This window comes from Amphiura filiformis, chromosome 5 (genome assembly GCF_039555335.1).
Source record: "Amphiura filiformis chromosome 5, Afil_fr2py, whole genome shotgun sequence".
Classification (NCBI taxonomy): Eukaryota; Metazoa; Echinodermata; class Ophiuroidea; order Amphilepidida; family Amphiuridae; genus Amphiura; species Amphiura filiformis.
Window position 1 is genome coordinate 47,855,577 of NC_092632.1, and position 6,000 is coordinate 47,861,576.

Below are 6,000 nucleotides of genomic sequence, written 5' to 3' on the forward strand. Positions count from 1 at the left end.
GGACCTGTAGTTAGCTCTAAAAAAATTCTAGAATTTAGGTAATTTAGTGTTTCTAGAAAAAGTCAAGAAAATTGAAAAAAGTACTAACATTACCATTTTATCTCTCCTTTGTTAAGGCCAATATCTTGGAAAAAATTGCTGTCCTTTATTAAGTAGCATTTTTGCAATAAAATAAATTAAAAACAGATTTATGCATTGGGTATAAAGGAGAGAAAATCACATTTAAACAAATTACTTGTTTTCAAAACTTAAGCTGATTTGAAGAACTTGGCAACATGCCAAAAACATGCCGTGTGCAAAGTCTATGGAGTTTTCCAATCACAAAAAATTACATAAGTCAAAACGCTCTTTTGGAAAAAATTAAAAATTGGCAGGTGAGTTTTTCTCACCAATCTCCAGATTCTGTATCATTTTCAAGCAAATCTGAGCATGACACCATAGCCGTTCATACTACACAAAATTGTGGTCATACACAACAAACAAGCTGCAATCATTTCATTGGTATCCAATTAGTACAAGTACATCCTGGGAAGATCATACACCAACAGGTTATTTGTAGTGGAAAAGTTTTATTTCCTATTCTTGGCAATAAATACATGAACCATATTAAATTCACAATACTTGATCCGCGCTAAGCTCTGAAATCTGAAATATAAAGCACTTTTTTTCCCCGTTTAACTTCGGTTTTGCGCGAGTGACAAACAGCGATGGCAAATGTCACTTCACGATTTCCAAAAGGCATGGTTCCTGTCATATCTGGTTCAGCAGTCAAACGTATGTCGTAATCCATTCCGATTACACAGTATCTGTACCTTGTACAAAATTCGTAGTCTCTACGCCCGTCTCTACGCAGCCTGCTCGGCAGCATGCACAAACATCACCGAGTTTTAATCATGGTACAAGACCGGGCACAAGACTAATATATTACACTTACAGACCCGGAAGTAAGAAGTTGTTTACAATCAGGAACGAAAACAGCGGCTGACGTCAAATGCTGGACTTTGATTTTTCATGAACCCAAAACACCGACATATCTATTGTAAAAAGGTACCCTTTTTTCCAGAAAACACCAAAATTGAGACCCTTTTAGCGTCCCGCGGGGACGGGCCTATGCTTAAAAAGATACCCTTTTACCGCGAAATTTTGGTCGGTGATGACTTCATTGACGGTTCAACTGGCACCCCCGGGGCTTTCTCTGCGAGTCCCTCTACGTCACGGGATCACAACAAGTCCCTTGGTCTGATTTTTACTGTCTTTCTTGGTGTTAGCCTTGCTCTGTTTTTTCACCATTTTTTCTTTGACTTGTTTGAAAGTCCAACCTGGTAACCATAGCGCCCGAGCGCTTGTTTGATCTTTTCTTCTTCCTGCTTCCTATCCTCCTCCTCAGTAACAATACTATTCATTCTATCGAGTAGAGTACGGACTACACCAAGTTTATGGTGAATAGGGTGGTGAGACTCGAAGTTAAGGTATTGGTCAGTGTGGGTGACCTTCCTGTAAACCAACAACTTCACTGAGCCATCAGCTTTCCGTCTGATTAAAGTGTCCAAAAATGGGATGGTACCTTCTTGTTCTTTCTCATATGTAAACTTAATATTTCCGTGGGGTCGCTTTGATTGAGATGGTCCGTGAGATTGTCTACCTGTTCTTTATTGACAATTTCTAATATGTCATCGACATATCTCTTCCAAAGGGTAGGTCTACAGTCCAATGGTGCCGAGGCCAGCGCTTGTTGTTCTAAAAATTCTAAGTACAGATTAGCCACCACCGGGAGACGGGCTTCCCATAGCTGCACCGAACGCGCTGTTTGTATATATCTTACCGCTGAATAAGAAGTAAGTCGTGGTAAGTACAAAGCGTAATAATTCAATAACATCAGCAACTGTGAGCAGAGTTCTATTTTTCAAGGTCTTGTCATCCTCAAGCCGAGATTTGATAACTTCCAGCGATTTATCTATGGGAGTGTTAGTGAACAACGAGACAACGTCATGGGAGTTAAAAATCTCCCCCTCTTCTATGAACACTTCTGCCATGCTTTCCGCTAAGTGCTTTGAATTACGAACATGATGTTCAGTACCACCTACGAGAGGACCTAAAATGTCAGCTAGAGCGCGAGAAGTCTGGTAGCCAATAGTGCCAGTATAATCCACGATTGGACGGACCTTATTGCCTGGCTTGTGAATTTTCGGGGTACCGTAAATTCTAGGGATGTTTTCTGCTGTGGGATCTTTGTAAGGAAGATGATGCCAATACAAGAAGAATTAAAGAATCCATTTGGATCAGGAGACGAGGTCCGAACGTAATGAACACAGAGACGAGGGGGCCTACTTCCTTAGTCACGTGTATGATTCTCACCTGGCTGATAAAACACCCTCTTCAGTCGGGATACGTCCAACCGGAAGTATGGCTCTGCCACCATCATTCTGATGATGCCTATCGACCATGATAGGCGAAACCGTCAAACAGCGAGTTTATTTTTGGTTTTGTTTCAATGAAATCTTCTATAATGTTTATCAACAAACCTGATGAATTTATTTAGTGACTATGAAAAAAGTCGGAATAAATTTTTTTTTTTTTTAAATCGCATTTCGCATTTGTTTTAAATTTCTCGTGAGCTTTGAGACAAACCTTTTTTTTTTTTTGCCTTAAATAATTTTATTATAACTCCATAACTTAATTGACTAATTAATGAACATGATGCAGAGTCCCTATTTCTTCTACCCCAGTTGTTTCTGACTTCCGTTCCCTTTTTAATATAATTACCAGTAAACCAATGTGTGATTTGCTCACAGCGATTCACTCAATGTTGTAATGACCTAACAATTAATTCTCATATGTGCTTTACTTTATACAGTAAAATTTATGATAAGGATAATGAACTGAGTGCAATGCATTTTATAGTCAAGATATATAATCATATGTGCCATGGAGTTATTGCATTTAGCCTGAGAGCTAAAGAAATGCAATATGGCAAGTACGTGTGATTATGATCTTGATGAATGCATTTGCACAAGTAAATTTTATGTCATATGCTTCAAGTATATAAACAATAGGTAATATGAATTGCTGCATTCATTATTTTAGTTTGAGCATTTCGGAAAACATTAATATCTTAAAATAAAACGCTGTCAGGTCACTGACTCGGTTTGAGGGCAAGGCTGCAAATAACTGGTCAGGAAAATCAATCACAGTTAACTATAGTGTATCAATGGTATTGAGTGCGCCATACGTCATACATTAGTATAACACTTGGTTTGCATACCTGTAAAGTAATCAATTGATTTCATGTTGTGAATGTATCGCCTAATTGCCGTCTCTACCGCATACGCGATTAGTACGGTTACAATACTTTGTGCTTATGCAGACCCGCTGATTGCCGGTGCTGATTAAGAGCCGAATAATACGGCTATATATTGTACGGCAGTGGCATAGCCAGGACTTCTTCACAGGGGGGCAAGGCAAATTTCCAGGGGGGAAACTTTGTCGAAAATATCACAAATTGGTTAAAAATAGAGCAGCCAGCATCTTACAGGGATAGTCCTGCAAGCAAGACTTCAGTCTTTATCATAAACATAATGACATCTATATGCGGACCTGATACAGTTACAGTTTATACTGGAACTACTTACAGGGGCAATACTTCTCACAGGGGAGCTGCCCCCCCCTCCCGCCACTGTTGTAAGGTAATATATGAAAACTGAATGATACAGAATTCTTAGTCAGTGGGAGTGGTCTATTTCGTAGACACATAATCTGATTGGACAACCGCATGATTTTGGGTGTCGTCTATCAGGCTGTAGACGACCCCATATGTCATCTTGAGTGTTGATAACGCATAACACGCTTCGTAGATATGCGGCGTATATATATGCGTTGTATGCGCGAGACGCAGTGCGGAATAATCGTAGCGTGCTAGCAGTGCACGCGCAACAAAAGATGAGACGTTGTAAACAAGTTTCGTTCATTTTAGAAAAGGGGAGTTTTTATGACGGTAACTTTTTGCTTTAAAAAATAGTTTTCAGTTATTAAAATAATATTTAACTGACTAAGAATGAGAATAAACGATAGGAATTTGCGCGGCATCCACTACTGACTACTCAAAATATAGGGCCTGCCTGTCGTCTATCACACGGTAGAGGATAGTAAAAACAAAAATTCCTATCGTTTACTCCAGTTGTAGTAACTACAAATTTCGAACGTTTGAGGCTCCCGGTCGGAGCCTAGTTCCAGTAACTGTAACTCGTCGTACCTAGAGTTACAGTTCACTCTATTATCATCTTTTCCACAAATAAGAAACATCACAATATGTGGGCTCATGTTGGGGTCTGAGGAACTCTCTCAAGGACAGTTTGGGCATGCACTGACGATTTTAATCCCATTGTACCAGGGTTTGGGCGTGCTTGGATGATTTTAATCCCACTGTACTCCCAAAGTTGAGGTAATTGATCAACATTGATCTCATCTCTTGGGTGGGTTCAAAATTCCCAGGGTTGGCAAAACCTGCAATCTTCATGGGAGTAATTTACTTAGTGCAAAAGTGGTCAAAATATTGCTCTGCAAAATGTCTTGATTTTCATGATTAGGATTTATCATATTGAGCAGCATTCTACTTGTGATGTTTCTACATTGTGTAGAGAGGGTCTACAGCATCTCCGAGGTAAAACTGACAAATACAAGGTATATTTCTTGATGCTTGAAGTTTGGATTTCTTGAACGTACAGTGCATCCCTATATACCGCTGCAAGACTTCAGGTCCGTATATGTCATTATGTTTATGATAAAGACTGAAGTCTTGCTGGCAGGACTAGGTCGGAGCCGGGAGTTTCAATTATTGGAACTGCGTTTACTCTCTAATTATAAAATATTTAGCTGATGAAATGTCGTTATTCGTGTCTTCTGATAAAGCGACATACCCGCATCATCCCGCATGCTCTGAGAATGATCTGATGTCATAGTCTTGCCAGCAAGACTTACGGACCTGAGTTACAGTTACTGGAACTAAAGTAATGTCATGTATGCAGAATTTGGACCAAAATAAATGTCCTATAAGCTATATAAAAATACTTCAATCACCACTTTTTTTTAGCACGTCAAACACTTTTGAAAGAGCCCATTTACTATACTTTAAACTTCTATACCTGTATTCCAGTTTAAATTGGAATAAATGTCAATTTTATATCCATTCAGCTTCAGCACTGTATGTCTTGATTGTCAGTATGCAGTATGCCATGCGTAATTTCACAGCATAAAGCATCGTGTGTTTACTTCCGGGATATCAGGTGACATATCTGGGTCGCTCGAAAATACAAACAAGAATTGTCTTTAAAAAAAGGACAATCGCGATGGAAGAAGATACCAAGATACCGTATTCACTCGATAGTTAGCACATGTGCATTCTATCGAGGGCTTTTGAAAACGTGCAAAAATTAAAAAAAAAAAAAAAGAACAGCGGCATCCACAAAAGTGACAAAAGTGTAAAAGGTTTTGAGCAAATCATTGATACACATAGCTATATTCGAACAATTAAACCTACAAATTGGTGTGTTAACCCATGGACGTACTAAATAATTCTTATTTAGTACGTCCATGGTTAACCACATTAGCTCAGTAGGTACAGCGATAGACTTTGAATCACCTTGAGAAAAGCGGACGGAGCGTGAGTTCGAGACTAGTCCATTATGTTTATTTTGAGCTTTTTCTTTTCTTTTTCTTCTCTTCTCTTCTCTCTCTTCTCTTCTCTTTTCTTCTCTTCTCTTTCTCTTCTCTTCTCTTTCTTCTCTTTTTCTCTTCTCTTCTCTTCTTTTCTCCTTCTTTTTCTCTCTTTCTCTTCTCTTTTCTTCTCTTCTCTTCTCTTCTCTTCTCTTCTCTTTCTTTCTTCTCTTCTCTTCTCTTCTCTTCTCTTCTCTTCTCTTTCTTCTTTCTCTTCTCTTCTCTTTCTTCTCTTCTCTTTCTCTTTCTTCTTTCTCTTCTCTTCTCTTTCTCTTCTTTCTTTCCTTTCCT

The 6,000-nt window shown here is 38.8% G+C and overlaps 1 protein-coding gene across 1 annotated transcript in view; it reads right to left on the bottom strand.

The window, feature by feature from the left end:
* LOC140153266 (triokinase/FMN cyclase-like) overlaps positions 1–5,255 on the bottom strand; it is a 93,217-nt gene extending 87,962 nt beyond the window's left edge. The window contains exon 1 of the mRNA XM_072175969.1: positions 5,139–5,255. The gene's annotated coding sequence lies outside the window, so the exon portion shown is untranslated. The remainder of the gene's footprint in view (positions 1–5,138) is intronic.
* Positions 5,256–6,000: the final 745 nt, after the last annotated feature.